Source organism: Amphiura filiformis, chromosome 4 (assembly GCF_039555335.1).
Source record: "Amphiura filiformis chromosome 4, Afil_fr2py, whole genome shotgun sequence".
Lineage (NCBI taxonomy): Eukaryota > Metazoa > Echinodermata > Ophiuroidea > Amphilepidida > Amphiuridae > Amphiura > Amphiura filiformis.
Window position 1 is genome coordinate 50,333,263 of NC_092631.1, and position 19,352 is coordinate 50,352,614.

At 35.2% G+C, this 19,352-nt stretch overlaps 1 long non-coding RNA gene across 1 annotated transcript in view; it reads right to left on the reverse strand.

The window, feature by feature from the left end:
• Window positions 1–19,352, reverse strand: part of LOC140151023 (uncharacterized) — a 195,756-nt gene that overhangs the window by 28,620 nt on the left and 147,784 nt on the right. Inside the window, exon 3 of the long non-coding RNA XR_011858883.1 lies at window positions 1,542–1,848. This is a non-coding gene — a long non-coding RNA (uncharacterized lncRNA). The remainder of the gene's footprint in view (window positions 1–1,541; window positions 1,849–19,352) is intronic.

The following is a 19,352-nucleotide window of genomic DNA, read 5'->3' on the forward strand; positions in this document are numbered from 1 at the left end:
GATGACAAAGTCTGGTTGCTTTATAATATGTTGTCTGTACACCAGAATATATATGGCTTAAAAGTTAACCCACACACATCACAAATAAAGAACTGTATATTAAAGTACAAAGCCGGTTTGATGCGTAGCAATTAACTTGAACTTACTTCAGGCGCTTTTGAAGGAAATAGTGGAGTTATTCATCATTTGGGGAAACAGAAGTTTCTATTTTTATACCAAGTCCGGTGGATTTGAAAGAAAACCCAATGGGAGTCAACGGCAGCTAGATATTTTATCTAGAAATCCACAATGACAGAAATACTATTTTATTTTTGTGCTACAAACCTGCTACAGATTGTAAATAAAACGTATACAACCCACGTGAACGCCATAAGCAACGCTTTGGGATTGATTTGTGCAGATTTTCAGACCCAATATATTGTTGACAATTTGTTAATTGGTATTCCACGTAAATAATTGACATATAATCCTACCATATCAACAATATAATTTGATTTGGGCGTGCCGAAACTAAAGTATCAAAGTCTAATTCTTCATTGAAACAATGCCTTTACAATTCAGTGTATGTTGTTATTATTTTATTTGTTGTTCAAGCTTGTTGAATTAGGTTAATATTATTGTGTTTATTTTCGCATTGCAATCAATCAATAGATTGTTTAAAAGCATGTTTATATATCATGATAGAGGGTATTTCTGTGAGTTGTGCCGGAGCTATAGTTTGGGTTCCTTAGCGTACTTGAATATATATCCAACATCAGAAACATAAAGTATGTGACATCACCAATAGTATCCAAACTATCCATTTTAAATCATCGAATTCAAATATGCGTTTTACGAAATACAATGATTTTTGTTCACGGATAATTAACCCACACATGCCCCACACCCGCAAACCCACAACGTTATACACTTGAATGCCTTTAGTATTAATTTTTACTGGTTTATTTTTTGTCTATATCAATCGCATTTCAAAAAAACTTAACGCTTGTTTCGTAGCTTGTTTTTATTAATAAACTATTATATACATTCATTTCGCAACCCTAACCCCACTGCAAGGCTCAAAAGAACGCAGACAGAAAAACAAGTATTCTAAGCCCAAACGTACTGCACGCTCCATACATACAATGTGATGCGATTGCGCAATGATCGGAACCATAGGAACGAAAACGGGTGCCGACACCCGTAGCTAGCTAGTGCGGGTCATTTACTCCACCTCCGAGAGGTCGCTGGTTCAAAACCGCAGAGAGAGAGAGAGAGAGCGAGAAAACTTTCCCTTCCTCCTTCCTTTCTTCTGTCTTTCTTTCCTTTCCTCAGCCACACAAGTAGAAAGGGTGTTAGAACTTGGTAAAAATGAGCAGTTTAGGGATTTAGGCTTAATGAAGCTATTTGAAAGTCTCTCGATTAAGCCTTAATTTAAGGTCAAATACTTTAAAAAAATCACAACATGTACTCTCCCTGGATACCAAAATCTGCATTTTTATCTGCTATTAAGTGCTGTCAATCAGGTCAAACATCTTTAACCATCTCACGGTTTTACTTACCGCTATAATTTGTCGTAACCATTGTTTTGCCAAATCGTCACTGAAAGCCATTTCTGCTGATCTTCTTTCAATTGAGTCTGCTTCAAAGTTTTGGAGTGCAGCATCTGTGTGTGAACATTGTCCTAGTAATACGACAATCATTAATGAAGCTGTGATGAAGACTAATGCGCTAGTTGTCATCTTGAGGAAGGCGGGCACTGTTGGTGTTTTCTTATTATTGTCACTTTTGTTTGAAAGAACTTCTTTATCAATCGCTTACTTCTTCTTGTCTTCACTCCCTTTAAAATCGGTCACACTTGTTATCCACCTGGTGCACAAATAAATAAGAAGAAATAAAGAGTCATAAACACAGACATACACACGCCGATGACAAGTTACTGAGTAATGTCACATTCAGATGTAACAGAGTAACGCGGAAGCATTATTGAACAACGCACTTGTATTTAAAAAGTAACGTACAATTGTGTGATTTGGTGAGCTATCACACATATAGCTTCTCTGTAGAGCTGCAGACACAGGATTATTAATTTTTTGCCAAGGCTGATAACAAGCAAGTAAGAAACAGAGAAGTAAACATAAAATACGTATTATGACAGAATTTTTCAGCAGAAAAAATTATACACGGTCACAAAATTATAAACAATCATTTGTTTGGAATGAAAAGTTCCTTGTCAGGTCTTTACTTTGTCATTCGAAAAATTAAAAGCCAATGTATAAAGAGAAAAAGTAATCAGAAGTATTATGCCAGAAGTTTTCAGCAGAAAAAATTATATACGGTCACAAAACAATCATTTTTTGAATGAAAAGTTCCTTGTCAGGTCTTAACCTTGTCATTCGAAAATTAAAAGCCAATGTATAAAGAGAAAAAGTAATCAGCCTACCTGACAATCAAAACCTCTGAAAACAGGACGTAATTAAAATGAATAGGAATAAGTAGAGAACAGATGCTACAGATGTGTGTTTGGCGTGAAGCATGGAATCAAATCAAATGGTATCAAGTGCATGCTATTATATGAATGAGCTCGTTAGCATTTTTCTGGCTTCTTATAAATTTTATTGTTTGAAGGTGGGCAGAAGAGAGCAACCTGACATTTTTTGAAGAAAAATTCGTATGTAAGGAGAAGAAGAACTAAAGAAAAAATAACGTCACAACCATGATGTTGATACACCGTGTTTTCCTGTACATTTTTGAAGAAGAATATTTCAACTACCGGTATTTAATTTGTATTCATAGAAAACATAGATAGATTTTATACACCGTTTACGTTATGAAATATTAATGATGCTTTCCTTGAAATGTAATAACTGCTAAAGAAGAAGATGAAAAAGTAGATGAAAACCGAAAAGTGACGTAGGGCTTATTCTGCTTGTGAAAAAATCAATACAAAATGAAAGTTCAACTAACTAACTTTCAACGATCAAAAAGTGGAGAGTTAAGTGAGGTTATAAATTCATTTGTATTTCTTTTAAAGTTATAAATCCATATTGGAAAACATTATATGATTGTTATGATATATTATATACATGTACAATAAGCTCCAAAATATAGTTATCCAAATCATCCAGCTAAGGCTAGTCCTCATAAAAAGGCAATCATGCCTATTCTGGAGTTAAATTGGGGTGCTTTGCGGGCAAATCTGGTACGCAACTCCTGTGATTATCTTGAGAACGTTGAATACTCACGGAATAAAGCGACGCTTGTGGGTGGCGTACCTCATTGTAAAACCTAAACCTCATTCAGAAATGGGTGTTCTCAATGTATGCGATCAAATTATTATGCAGTGAATTCAATGTAATGGTATCTAGTGGCTCAGGCCCGTAACCAGAATTTATTGGGTGGCTGATTTTGAAGAAGTGAACTTTTTGACTAACAAGGCATAAAACCTCTATTTGTTCGCTCGCTACGCTCGTAATTACGACTTTTGGGATCAAAATATGGGACTGTTTTGGCACTTGGCGAGGGCAGGGCGCCCCTCGCCCATCACTTTGTTATGGGCCTGTAGAGGCTTGTCCCAGGTTATTCGAATGTATTTTACACAAAATGGTGAGAAAATACACCTGATCTTATTCTTATGTTTCTAAACTTTCTGTCAACATGGTATCTCTTTCTGTGATATCCCTCATCTAAGAGGAGTAGGTAAGATGGCGTGATTGGAATGCAAAACACCGTTCAGATTATTTTTCCTGTGGCGCAAACAAACCGCCAAATGCCTCCATGTAACTTTCTGGCAATTTTTTGCACTCAATTAAGCGGGAAAACTCGAGGGGGTTGAGACTTAAAAAATATTTTATAGTAATAATTTCTTAGTGCTTTCCAAGGATAAATATGTCAAAAATCCAATGTTTCTATGATTTTGATTGCAATTCGATATTATGATAAATTGTGACGTAACTGTGACGTATCAATATCGAAACGTTTGTACATATTTGGCATCAATTCACCTTTTCGGTAAATCCCATAAACCTTTGCGAGTATACCTGAGAATTCGTCATTTGACGTCACGCCGACTTGCAATGCGCAGTAACGATGTTCGATAAACGATGTGCGTATCGGCGCAGATTGGCGTGACGTCAAATGACGAGGTCTCAAGTGTACTCGCAAAGGCTTATGGGATTTACCGAAAAGGTGAATAGAGAGAAGGTACCCATAACTATCCATGGGTACCAAAATCATAGACATTTTTTAAATTTTTATTGTGAAAATATAGAAGGAGTTACTGCCCCACCCACCCACCCCTTTTTAGGCATATCGCTCAAATCGCTGTAAGCTATATAATGGAGTAAAGAGAATACCTCTATGAGAGATTTAAGACGACTCACTGCGATTAATGGTGCAAAGCAATACTATATTTGAATTGCGGTTTTAATGAATTTCTGTAAATGTTGTAAAACAAAACAGCGGTCTGTCTGACAGATATGTAATAATAATATGAATGCCTCAAGCATGTTGCACATGAAAAGAAATGTTATCTATCTCATACTGTAAATGCATCGAAAGCTTAAGGATGTCTTTAAATTAATTCACTTAAAGGTCATTGACACCCATCCACTGCAACTAGACGGTACGAATTTGAACAATTAAATTGATCAAAGAGTTCATTTTTACTCGTAGTTCAAAATATGTTTGGGTCCTATAAAAATAACAAAAAAAAAGAATGTTTTCCGGAAAGTATTTACAGGGAAGGAAAGAATGATGAGACACATTGAGTAGGCCATCAAGACTACATGTAGTGAGATTACCCGAGAACCAAACATATAATGCAGTGTGACCTGCTACCACGGAATAAACACTCTTATTTCGCCAATTAAAAAAGTCTTAAACAATCTTAATCAATCTTAAACTCGTGTTAGTTACGTGGTCCTCTCGTCGAAATATTGGTTAAGGGCCCTTAAATTTCTTTTTGTTTAAGGCTCAAATCAATAGTTGGTTAAAACTTTTAACCAATAAATGCATATAGCACTTTAACCAGCTTCAAGTTTAAGTGCTTAACCAACTAGGTTGTTTAAGGTCTTTTAATCAATATTTGCTTAATAACTCTAAACAGATAATGATTTATATGTTCTATTTTATCTAAGGATTGTTTAAGAAATACAACTGCTTAATCAATGGTGTATTGGATTTAATTATGATTGGGACTTTCTTTCTTTCTTTTTTAAAAATTTTTATACTGAAACATAATTCATGATAGATTTGAAGTCATCAGATCTTGGTCAACTGTGAGATTCGTTCAAAAATACAATTTCATGCATAAAGTTTTTTTTTTTTTTATCAGTTCAACCCGCTATGTATCCGGGCAATGTATCCGAGTAAAAAATTAAAATCTAGTGAGCCTTTCTCTCTCGCATGCATTACGATACAATGCTAAAATACAATACATCAACGCTAATAAATTCACACCCTCGATACGGTATCCAGCATACCGATACTTCAATGCATCTCGTCTACATTGTAAGCTATTGTGCGTATGCCCAAAACTGAACATCGCGGTACACACATTGGTGATATACATGTACCGTGCACGTAGAACAGTACAGTACAGTATCGCTAGAATGTCAATCACAATGACGTTGTTAAATCTAGCAAATGAACGCATCAATATCCATCCTTATGTCTCAACGATGTCTATGCATAACTTATCAAACGAATCTCGAGTTTGGTGCAACCTGATTGACTCAAACCTACCTATTTGAACGAAGTTTCAGAAGACCATAAGCAGCACGACCAGCATTCACTCGTGGCCGCCATTTGCTTTTGTCATTTTAAACAATAATTGGTTAAAATTCCGTGGCGCGAGATGTATCGTTAAACAGGTAAAGTACAATTCCACTAAACATTACACAGTTTAACGCCTTTTAACGTAACAAAAAATAACCACCTTTATACCCCCGAGTTTAACAGTCTTTTAACATACGTTAAACTTTGCAGATTAAGTGCAAAATCACGCCTTTGAACATTAATCTTAAACTTTTCTTCTTATACTTGGCGACTGTTAACTGCCGGAACAAGAGTGCGTAAAGTCGCAAGTTGGTAGATTCGAGACATTCTGGCTGACTGAGTAGATGTTCTTTGTTTGCCGCGAACCTCATTAGAGAATGAATTTGTTTTCATGAATTGGAAGACATTCTTTGATGTATTACTGAGCGCAGTCATCATGAAATTACTGGAGCGTGAGTCACCCAGGCTGGTGGCTCAGCATTACAGTGGCTCAGCATAGTATTTTATTAACAGAAGGTGTTCTCCAAATTCATTTCCTAATATGTACAGCCAGTACTATGACATACAGCTATGCTACTGGCTTGAGCAGGTATGTAAGAAACAAAGAACACCAACGCAGTAGCCAGGGCATCTTCTTGAAACTACCAACATGCGACTTTATGCTCATTTCGTGGTATAAGATCTCGACCGGTAACTTCGAGTGACCGAGGTTCAATTCCCGCCCAATTCTAATTTGTTTCGCTCTCTCACTATATTGTATATCGGTTTATCCGGGCTTCATAAAATCTCTGCAGGAAAAAACCGTTCTTCTGTAAAAAGGCTATTGAAATATACAATTACACATACTGTATAATATAATTATACTGTATAATATTACTGGTTCAGAACTTATGGATACTTTTAATTCTTTAAAGTTAGCATGGCTATTTGGATATTTGTACTGACCTTGGGTAATATCATACAGCTGGCCAACAATCTTGATTATGTTGTTATGTTTGTAGAATTACATGTAACGAACAAATAACATTCAAAGACGTATTTACGCGGTCCTTCGTAGAAAGCAGGAAGAAGACTTAATATCTAATCTCTGGTTTCATTTTGTAATTAGTAATTATATGCATCCATATTATACGTAATTTCATACAGTAATTGTCTTTCGCTATGACATAGAGCACATCAGCTGAAGGGAGTATCCCATTATGCTTTGCGGTACCATAATATAACTGAATGTGCCATAGAAAATGTACACAAAATCCCTCACTTCAACTTTAAATAACTCGTTTAAATCAGGGAAGTTTAGACTTTTGTTTGCAAAAATATGACCCCTAAAGTATTGTGAAACTATCCATAGCTTTCAATATCTAAGCGGCTCTTCTTTATTTTTTGCATATATTTGCTATGGGGCATGCAGATATACTGCAATGCATGACGGGATCAGGGAATCTTAGACATTTGTTTGCAATAATATGACCCCAAAAGTATTGTGAAACTATCCATAGCTTTCAATATCTAAGCGGCTCTTGTTTATTTTTTGCATACATTTGCTATGGGGCACGCAGATATACTGCAATGCATGACGGGATCAGGGGAGCTTAGACTTTTGTTTGCAAAAATATGACCCTAAAGTATTGTGAAACTATCCATAGCTCTCAATATCTAAGCGGCTCTTGTTTATTTTTTGCATACATCTGCTATGGGGCACGCAGATATACTGCAATGCATGACGGGATCAGGGGAGCTTAGACTTTTGTTTGCAAAAATATGACCCTAAAGTATTGTGAAACTATCCATAGCTCTCAATATCTAAGCGGCTCTTGTTTATTTTTTGCATAAATCTGCTATGGGGCATGCAGATATACTGCAATGCATGATGGGATAGTCCCTTCAGTTGCTGTGGGCATAGAGTATGACGGTATAATCACTTTTGTCCCTGTGTTTGTGTGTGTGTGTATGCAATATCAATATTCTCAATCTTTTGTTTGTAGTCACTATTAAACAGGAATAAATGTAATAAAGTTGGTATCATTGTGTGACGTTTTCGTTAAAGTTTAACATAAAAATTATTTCGAATTATGTTTTACTTTTGATGTTATAATCGTTTTTGTTAATTATTTGAATGATTATTATTTTAATTTTAGAAACACCATAAATAAGCAGCGAGACAAATTCAGTCAGGCAAGTGACTCATAAATATTGAACTAAATCTACTATTAAACTAGGCAATAAGATAACTCAATCAATATTGCAGAATATTGACCCGTTGACCTTTCCTAATACACAAACAAAAGACTTCCCATTGTTGACAGTGTGAAGTACATGAGATGAGCACTTGCCATATGAACTTACCCTGGGCGCCACCCTTAGGGGCGCCGAATTGACCAATTCAACATCGATTCTGCGCCCCTCCAAGCGATGAAATTTTGGCGCGCTTTGCGCACATTTCAGCACAAAACAATTTGAAATATCAATTTAAGACCAATGTTCATTTTCATAATAACCACAAGTCCTAGCTACGCCACTGAATTTGGTATTCTTATTATTGCAGTGAATATAAGCTTGTGATTGGATAAATATTTGGTAGTAACTGGTAACACTTCATTGATAAATTCAACCAACAATCAGGCCTGGTTCAAAGCATGATCTGGGATCTGGAAAACCAGTGTATGTATTTTTTTCGACTGTGCCCCCGAAATTTTTTTTTGCCCCCCCACACCGAGATTAGGCGGTCTACTTCTTTATCTATGTGACCAATTGAAAATGATGCATTTCCTGACAATAATAGATACTTAAAATATTTAGACATTTTCATATAATAACTGGTCAATTCTGAGCCTAAGTAGCTTAAAAATAAATTCCGTTGCTATATTCCCAGTAGAATACTACGAAGGGGCAACTGAAATAAAGGACAATAATTGGGCAAGTGTGCATTCTTTTACTAAGAAAACTGTAAGATTTCTACATGTATTGCTTGGTTATGATCTAACGCCCCGGCTAACGCCTTTGTAAAGGCGTAACGTATAGTGTATTAAGACTTGTTTTGTTGCCATTATAAGTGTCTCTATAAATGTAATTCAGACAGGCTATATGTCAGGCATTCATCTATCATATCACTTCAACAATATGGAATCTTCAATCAAGTAAAATAGACAAAAGTTAAGCTGTGGAAAGGCGTCAGTGTACAGATGATGGGTATGCATTCACGCTTTTCAATCCAAATAAAGGCAGTATTTTGATAGAGTTATTATTCGAGATGTATGTCAAGGGAGATCATTATTTACTTGATTTTGTTAGCCTTGGAACCAATTAATAGAGACCAATGTCATGTTTATACTGCAATTTTCTGCCATGCTGTATTACGCATTTTGACAACTGCTATTACAGCCAGCAAAAAAAATAAGGTACCAGTTCTGTTCACCACCTGTATATCCTAAACAAAGACAGATATGTCATACTTTGAACCAGCAACCAATAGCTGCATCTTTTAGCTCGAATTTAAGACCTCATTTGTTGAAATAGTTTTAGAAATAAAAACACGACGATCCTAATACTCGTGCGCTTCCATTGATTAGCACGTTAAAACTATAGCGTCGTGCTTTCAGTGATTAGAACACAAAAGTGCAACTTTTGATTTCGTTTCTTCATTAGGTTTTAGATCATCGTTTCTTTAATTCTCAACCAATTTCAAAAAATAAGGTCTTAAATCAGAGCTAAAGAGTACAGGTATTGGCTGCTTGTTTTAATTTTGACATACCTGTCTTTATTGGTACCTTAATTTTTTGGCTTACTGTATTTGCAGGAACTATGGTATTGTAATCGCTTCAGCAACCGAAGCAATACCTGCATGGAAAGACATACCTTTGGACCAGTTTGATAGAAATTGCAGTATAATAATGGTACCAATGGTTGACTTTACTTCATAGTTAAAACAATGCAAAAAAATAAAACCAAAGAAACCATCTCATTATTCTTTGCTGCATGTAAGAAGTACATTCTGAGACCAACAAATATGACAAATGATGTTCCGCGGCCAGCAGATTTTTGCCGTAAATAAAATTTGAGTAAACATTCTACATTAGTATTTTGTATGTTTTTGTTGATTATTGAAATAAAGTTGAATAAATAAAGAACAAATACTAGGTGGCGTACAAACTCGATGATGTAGGTAACACTGGAAAATGCTTCAGTGGTATTCGTAACTTCACTGGAAAGGCCAAGACAAACGAAAAACAAAACAAAATGCGTAAGTCTTTACACAACACTTTGAATGCTTCTTTTCGCCTATTATACAAGGACAGTACACATGGTACAAGTGTATTGTCCTTGTTTTTAAAAAGTCAACACTTCGTATTGATGACGTTGTGCACAGATTATGTCATCCCCGGCAATACTGTCGTTCACAAATCTTGTATTATAAGATCACGTATACGTGGGTTTCACGCTTTGAATACCTTACGTTTCCAAGCTTTTGGTCGCCTTACTTGAAAGTAAATATAAGTTACTAAAGCACATTGTACAACAGTGTTAGTAAATAACGCGCTGATCTAAATATAATTTCTGTTTATTTGTTCATAGCAATGACTAGTGTTAGCAATATTGAAACACGTGATGTTTACAACCTGATACTTGTAAAATCAGTCGGAACTCGGAAATATTGATTTTGAGATATAGCTAAACAAAGGAAATATTTTCTTGTTTTTCCTATTGTTTTGAAAACACTTTAATTGCTCATATCTTTGGAACTGGTTGTTCAATTTCAATGGGGGTTTCTACAAAATGCAGCTTTGTAAATGTGTTTAACTATTCTATAAGAAATTGAAAATTTAATATTTCCGAGTTCCGACTAATTTTGCTTGATTGCGTCACATATGTTTACCAAAGTGGCCAATTTTGTGTAGGTTGTAAAAGTTAAAACCTCAAGTGTTACTTTCAATATTTGTCAAATTTTATGTCATTAAATGAAAAAGCACACTTATATTGTCCATACACTAGCGTCACTAAAATGAGCAATGGCCAATTATCTTTAAATTGCAAATCTTGTGCAAAAAGTTACTATTTGCACCTGTTTTGTCATACGGTTGTAAATTCAATGAACTATGACTTTGCTAAAAGAGCGCTTACAAATTGATATACGTTTTGAATTCATCCCAAAGGTTCATGACTCGACATGCATTACGAAACGTATTTACAAAGTGATAGCAAAAGATAACTAAGAATGCATAGCAGTGGCATAGGATGATTCGCAATTGTCAAATCTGTTTACCCTGACCTCAAAGACCTACGTATTTGATTTACTGTCACGCTGTCGCCCTGTCGATCATTTTAAATTACACCGAGCTAAACATGTATAATAGAGTTATACAACTATAGTTAATAAAGTTAATTCAATTATTGTACCTAAAATGATGCAGGTTGTACAAGATACGAGCCACCACGGATCCACGAGACACACTAATTCCTGGTCCAGTGTGGAGGTTGTGCCGAAGCAATGCTCATGCCGAAGTGCCCATCTCTTGGTGTTTAGGTCAGAGTCCCCTAAATTAACTTGTTGGAAGGCAGGGTATGTGGTTCTTCACCACTCTTCTACCACGTTACCTTCCTATTCCTTCCTTCCCATTAGAAAGAGATAATAGAGTTTAAGTGTTTTGTCTAAGTGCAAAATACGATGGGTTCAATGGGGTCCTAACCCACAACTTTCCGATCAGTCAGAGGAGACTGAATACCACTGCGTCACCATATCTAGTGGTTACGCGTGGTTTTAGAATTTCCACTCAGGGGTTGAGCTAAGCTTTGCACACATCTTCTTTTGAAGTGAGTTAAAATCTTAATATTCACATAAATTATGTGCAAATCATTAAAAACGTTAATTATTTATGATATGTTAAAAAATGAGGGCTCAACGGATTATAACAGTAAAAAAAACCCCAAAGAAACCATGAAAACGTGATGAAGTGTATATAATCCCTGTACGGGATCACTTGGAACATTAATTAGTTTATTTATTTATTTATTTATTTATTTATTTATTTATAAAATAAATAAAATGTAGATATTTATATAGCGTTTTATGCCGTAAACAGCCTCAAAGCGCTTTACATTTATTCCGCCGTTATTAGAATATGTCGGAACCACGTTTGTAGCCTACAATTGGCGCAGGGTTCATCAGTACAACGACTGTGACTACCCCTAACAGCTTCCCATTACACCTGGGTGGAGTGAGGCAAGCGAGGCAAAGCGCCTTGCCCAAGGGTGCAACACGGTGGTGGGGACTCCAACCAACGCACGTCGAGCAAGCTCTCAATTTATGAGTCCAAGGCCGTAAGCACTAAGCCACCGTGTCCTCTTTATTTATTTATTTAACCTGGGGTGACCAATCATTGCACTGGCACTGTGTTCTTCCTTGGTTGAAGTTGGTTCCCAGGTTTATACTTCGTTTCATCTTGAGTTTGATATGGGGAGTGACGCAGTTTCGCAGCAAGCGCACCGACACGTCGCCATCCGCCATTGTACACAAGATTCGATACTGCGACCAGCGGAATACTTACTACGTGAATCTCCAGTGTGCAGCTTAGTTCTTCGCAGCAAGCGTTGGCGTTATTCAGTGAGCATCATAAGGCTACGACTAAAATTAACAGTATGCCGTAACACCTTTTAAAAGTATGTTAAACCGGCCACTTTATCAAATGGGATGTGCGCTTAAAATTGAAAAGTTAGTTTGAGCTTAAAATTGAAGTAAGCTTATACCCAGTACGGGGTACTCTGGTAAAATTAAACAGTATGAAACGAAATTGTTATGTTGTTTTCCTGGAAGCCGAACATTAATATAAACATTTGGTAAATCTTCACTAAGACTGGGAGCATCGCAACTTAATCAGGGTCAAACGAAAAAACCAAAGCACAACGTGTGGATCAAACCAATTGGGGAAAAAAAGCAGTCGTATAATTGTACTGAAAGTAGTGCGGGTTGCTCTTTGAAAATGGAACGACATTTCTTATAAGTACAGCACGCATGTTGAAGGAAGGTTTCATTTAATGAAATAAATAATCACCTACCTCATACAAGTGTGTCTATGCTACAGCCTGAGTCAATACAAAGACGTCAGCTTGAATGGAGAACCTTACTAGCCTAATCAATAAGAACACCAACTGATGGCTTCGTGTAATGCCTGCCACTACGATTTTACATTGAAATTGCCTCGTTTATTTCAAAATCGCACTTCCTTTATACAAATAAAAGATTTCGTCAAATTTAATCCTAGAGCTACGAAGGGGGGGGGGGGGTGTTGGTTGTACCACCACCTAAAAATCGCACGCGTTTACGCCCAAATGACCTAAGCCAATCGTAGATCCATCCTTAGCGCTCATTTTAGTGACACAAATTTTACCACAGAACCTTACCCGGGGGTAGGACCAGCCGTCAAAGATGACCATATGGGGGGTCCGGCCAACCTTTGGTTTCTACAGTAAAATCAATGATTTTCATTTCGCTATTATAAAATAATTTCAAGAGCTACTGACTTTTTACTTTTTAGTTACCCACACCCCCCCTTCGTAGTCCGTGTTAAGAAAAATATGGCTCAGTAGTTCTAAGGTTAATGATTTATGTGTTTCCCTATATGATTGTGAAAAACGTATGTATAGGGAGTTAATTAAGGAGTGGAATACTATTTACTAAAAAGTAAATCTTGCAACCAGAGATTAAAAATCTACAAGCGTTTGGTATGTCGTTCCTTTGTTAAACATCTTCTGGATTAATTTTTTTCAGTATGTACCTGTTTCATATTTAATAAATCAATAAATCAACCAATCTTGTGAGTATGTGGCATTACATTATATTTAAACAATGGACTCGATATTTTTTTACACTAAACCGATGTAAAACCATAAATAATTTGAAAATATTTACATTAAAACATTTAAATGTTTTACATTGTTTTCAATGAGTCAAAGACAAGAGAACATCCGCAGGTCGACTACACTATAAGCAAACCGTCCTTTACCACAACACAATAAATATATATCAAAATGTCATGGTCTTGGAAAACGGCAACAAAAAAGGAAAATTATAAAATTCATTGAAAAATCAATAGGTCTGGTTTACCAGTATATGTGTTAATCTTAATTATCAATTTCCGGAAACTGCCAATTTTAATTACTTTCTACTTTTATACAGTTCTTACAAGTCAAATTTAGCAGAATGAAAATTATGAGTATACAGGGTGTATCAAAATGATTGGATATACCCATTAGTTTTCAGAGATTATTGTAACATAAATTCAACGTAATTTGTAAATGAATGTTATGAAAAATCATACCGTATTACTATACTGCGCTAAAAAAGTATCCTATCCTTACACTTGGAAAAATAATCACAATTTCAAAACTAAACAATAAAATTTGTATTTTTAACAGATGCACTATCTAATCCGGTACATTGTAGACACCTCATTGAATCCAATGTGACTGCAAGAAGCAAAGTTACAAGCAATTGATTAGACGAAGGTCCAGTTGACAAAACTCAAAAAACTCCACGGATAGACATCTGGTTTGAGAGTGGTGAATGGCTTATTTGTGCGTGCCTTTAATTTAAAACAAAAGGAACAAAAGAAAACTAAACAAAAGAGCTGACAAATAAAATGAAAGATATGAAAAGTACAGAGACGTAAAAACTCAAATAAAAACTGCTTTAATTAAAGCTTCTTTGAAGAAACTGTGTTGTCTCTTTCTTGTGCTTTTTGGAATCTTTTGGTGCCTTGTATAGGGCAGTTTGTCACTTTTAAAACATGACCTTCTATATACTATTCAATTATTGCTTGTAACTTTGCTTCTTGAAGTCACATTGGATTCAATGTGGTGTCATAATGTGCAGGATTAGTGCATATATGAAAAAATAATTACTCCAATATGGTTCAGTTTTGAAATTGTGATTATTTTTCCAAGTGTAAGGACACTTTTTGGCGCAGTATATTATACATTCTAGTCATTTGAAGAGGATCGAATGTTGCAGTTGGAAGATGTAGGCTTTTTACAAATACCAAATACTGTTGGGTACCAATCATTTTGATTTGATTACATAATTAAGAAGGAGCAAAGTATACAAACTAGATGTAGGAAAACAAGTAAAACACAGAAAAAATGCAGGGGTCAAGAAGCAAAAAAATGTAAGCACAACGCCACATATTACCAATTTCAAACCCACAGAAAAACGTGTGAACATGTAAAGGCTTCGGGAATCAAGTAAATAATACAAAGTTGCACTGGAACAAGTGATGAAAATCATACGTACTCATCAATCGTACTTCATGGTCAGACAAACTAAACCAGACCAAACCAAACCAAACCGAGCAGACACACTGTTCTTCTTTAGAAACAAACAACAAAATATAAATCAAACAGCTAAAACTACAAAAACTGGTGGCACGTTTAAATTGATCCCTGTAGCAAACAAGACAACTAGCTCAGAGTAAAAGAGTACATTCTATCATCACACAAGTTGAATGATTGACCCAGGTTAAAATAATAATAATAATAATAATAATAATAAAAATAATAATAATAATAATAATAATAATAATAATAATAATAATAATAATAATAATAATAATAATAATAATAATAATATAGTAATAATAATAATAATAAAAGAATCCACAGTACACGCGAGCTGATCCCATGTGCAAGGAAACTAATTGTTTTGTTTTATAATTTAATGTAGAAATATAACCCATGATATATAACCCATGATATTATTTATTTTGATTTTGTTGTATAACAGAACAGAATATATCAAGAACAAATGGCCATGACATTGACAACCGAAAATGACATCTTATCTTACGATCATGTCATCTTCGACATCTGTATGTCGCATTTCCAGGAAGTATCCGTTTTCCTAATCCTAAATGAGTGAAAATTGTCATTCACAGTTTTTTTTGCCGAGCAGGTACCTGACTACCTTGAAATGGTCACTCACCTTATCTTTAATTAAATTTAATTAATGTTTTAAAGCTGACATGATACTAACACGTGGATCTTGTAAACGTAGCCCACGAGGCAATGTAATATTCTTACCATATTAAATTATTCCCGAGTCCCGACGCTTAGAAAATTAGTTTGATTTACTTGGATTATTCCAACAAATGATACATAACACGATAAAGTACATGTACGTAGATTCCTCTGTACATTGATTTACTATGTGACTGTAACATTGAAATAAATGTACGTAAGTTGGGCAAGAATGTTTACGTCTGGTGCTCAGTTACAGCTCGCATATTTGTTGCTTAGTTCAATGTTGTTTATATTAATATTTTAATATATAAAGTCGGAAGTTGGTAGTTTCGAGAGCTCCTGCTTTCCGAGTTCGTGTTCGTTATTTGACGCTCACCTGTACAAGCCAGTAAATATGTCTACTCTGAATAGGCACAAGGGGGCATTTACAAAGGACATACAGGGTGTCCCAGAAAAAATTACCGAGTGAATAAAATAGAACGTAAGTCGAGAAATAGACATCAGAATCAAAATATTTAAAATGTAACGCATAGCCTATCTTATTGTGCATCACATATGAAAATTTTATTTGATTCGGTTGACTGGTTGCGAAGAAATCAACGATTACATAATGCGCGCATCAATGCAGTTCATTCCAAGTTTGATCAACAGGCGCTTTTGTCATACCCGCTCACCGCTTCCTAAAGTTTGTGTATCTCATTAAATTTAGTCAACATCTATTTAATAATCCGACGGTGTTATGTTATTCATGCTTTCACTGAAGACAAATAACAGTTTTTCCGAGAAAAATTTGATTTCTGCAATTGGAAGCTCAACTTTAATTCTTTAGGTTGTGCAAATATGTTTATATTTTAACTTCCCAAAGAATTTTTGAGCCAAGAATGACAATGCTTACAGCTTTACGTGTGATTTTTGATACCATGCAACATTGATGTATGTTGAAGTTTAAAAGATTTAAACTTTGCATTACAATTTCTTGGAAATATTCCAAAATCATTAATGTGTGTGAGAAATGTTTCAAGCCAGCTGGAATTCTTTATGCAATTATTCATTATGCAACATTTATATCAACATTAACGAAAAAAGATATTTACAAGTACCGAGCATTATCTTACATGCAAGTTTTCAAATTTGAACAAAACCTGTTTAAATGTTTTGCAAGAAACAGATTGATTAAAAGAAAGATTTCACCGAACATAATATGAAGCCCATTGACCATGTTGACAGAGTTAACCACTAGTGCGCATTGTGTTGAATGATCTTTTTTTAAAACTTGGAATGAAGTTAATTGACGTATGCGTTATGTAATCGCTCATTCTTTCGCAATCTGTGAACCGATTCCAGTAAAATAGCGTATAATATGCAGAATAAGATGAGCTACACGCTGATTTTTAGCTTTTTGGATTTTGATGTCTATTTCTTGACTTACGTCCAAATTCATTCGCACGGTAATTTTTTCTGGGACACCCTGTCCTACTGGCTTGTATAGGTTCGCGTCAAACAAAGAACATCAACTCAACAGCCAGGAGATCTCAAAGCGACCAATATGCGACTTCGACTTCGCTCATTCCGTGGGAGCATGTGAAAAAAATAACGGTGTTAAAGAATGAGAACAAAGGTAATGTATTAAAGAATGAGAAGAAATATAATATATTTCACATCTTGCTTCTATCTTCTTATGTAGCACGAGCGATACCAATTTCTTAAATAGACCAACGAGGCCGATTTCTCAATAATAATTAAATTTTAATTTTAATTGATGTAACAATTGAACTTTTTTATTTAGATGTCTTTCATCAATACAGAATCAGACCAGTCACGTTGTTGTCTATTGATCTGGCCTTATTACAGACATTCTTGGATGTGAATAATGATTTCAGCAACGGGAAAGGTGTAAAATGTACAGTAACCTGTTCCAGACTGAAACCGTTTCTTTTTAACTCCCACCACTCGTAATTGTGTGAGTACTTGCATACATGAGAGCAGTAATATGTTAAAAGGAAAAACATTTACCCATTTCTTATTCTACCTGAGGTAAACCATTGTTTATTCTAAATGATTCGACAAAACATTCATCATTCCATCTTAACGTTGCTCACTCACTGTAGAAATTAAAGGCCAATAACTAAAATAGACATATGTGATGCGATCAAGCAAAATCAGTCGGAACTCGGAAATATTAAATTTTCAGTTTCTTATAGGATAGTAAAAAGCAATTACAAAGCTGCATTTTGTAGCAAACCCCATTTAAATTGAACAACCAGTTCCAAAGATATGAGCATTTAAAGAGTTTCCAAAACATTAGGAAACAAAGAGAAATATTTCCTTTGTTTGGCTATATCTCAAAATCCATATTTCCGAGTTCCGACTGATTTTGCTTGATCGCATCACATATGGTGACAAAATACCAATTTCACCCCAATTGCCTAACCAATGATAAATAATATTGATTTTTACAATCTAAATGCGTTACATAACTAAAGAAGGTAGACAATGTCAAAATATATTAGTACTATAATACCCTTTGTAAGCTATTGTAAGTGAGAGGAGTATCATATCGCTAACACAGACTCAGCTGGTCTGATAGTTATACTCTATCGGTTGCACGGGTTTCAATGGGATTGCTGGGGAGTTTCGAGAATTGAATAAGATTTGAAAAGTCTTTACAGCAACGGTCTTGTCACGGGGGGGGGTCTTGTAACACGTTGAACCATTTTAAATTTACCCATAAAATAACGAACTCTTTCTTCAATAATGGCCCTTTAATTGCGTTTCCCAGTTGCCCTTTCATTGCTTGATGTGATTTTCTATACATTAGTTTTCAGCCGTTGAACTGTTCTTAACGAATTCTGATATACCTTTTCCATATCACGAAAGCTTCTTATTTAAATTCTACCCAAGTCTGTCTCCATGTTGTTTGTCCTCTTTGTAATAATTCCATATAATTGTACATAAAACGTACATGTTACCTATTGCAATAAAATACAGTTATGGGATATTTAAGTCAATGTGCAATCCAGAACATAAACAAATATTATTCCTGTACCTGCAAGTCTATTTAATTCTTAGCAGACTTAGATTCTGATTGAAAGATTCATTTTGACAGGACACCAAGCGAGCGGTATGCGTACACTGACGTTATAATTGCTACCAGTCTGCCAAGCGGATACTTGGTATGCTAACTCGATCGATCGTCACCATAAAGAGCTTGGCATGAACAACACAATTGGTATTTTGTCTTCCATTTGGACTAGATAATTTGCCAGGTGCTTGCACTGAACTAGACAAAAGAGTATACTTCTTTCAAGTAGATACGCACATTATATATCACGCTAATTGATCGATTTGATGACCGATGTAAATATATGTTACAACTTATCGTGACGTCGTTTGAAAGTGCACAAGAAGTTAACATAAACGTATATTCGTTATTTGATATATGTTACTAAAATCAGAATTTACTCTTGCACAATTGTGATGCGATCAAGCTAAATCAGTCGGAATTCGGTAATATTGATTTTGAGATACAGCCAAACAAAGGAAATATTTTCTTTTGTTTCATTTTGTTTTGACACTCTTTAACTGCT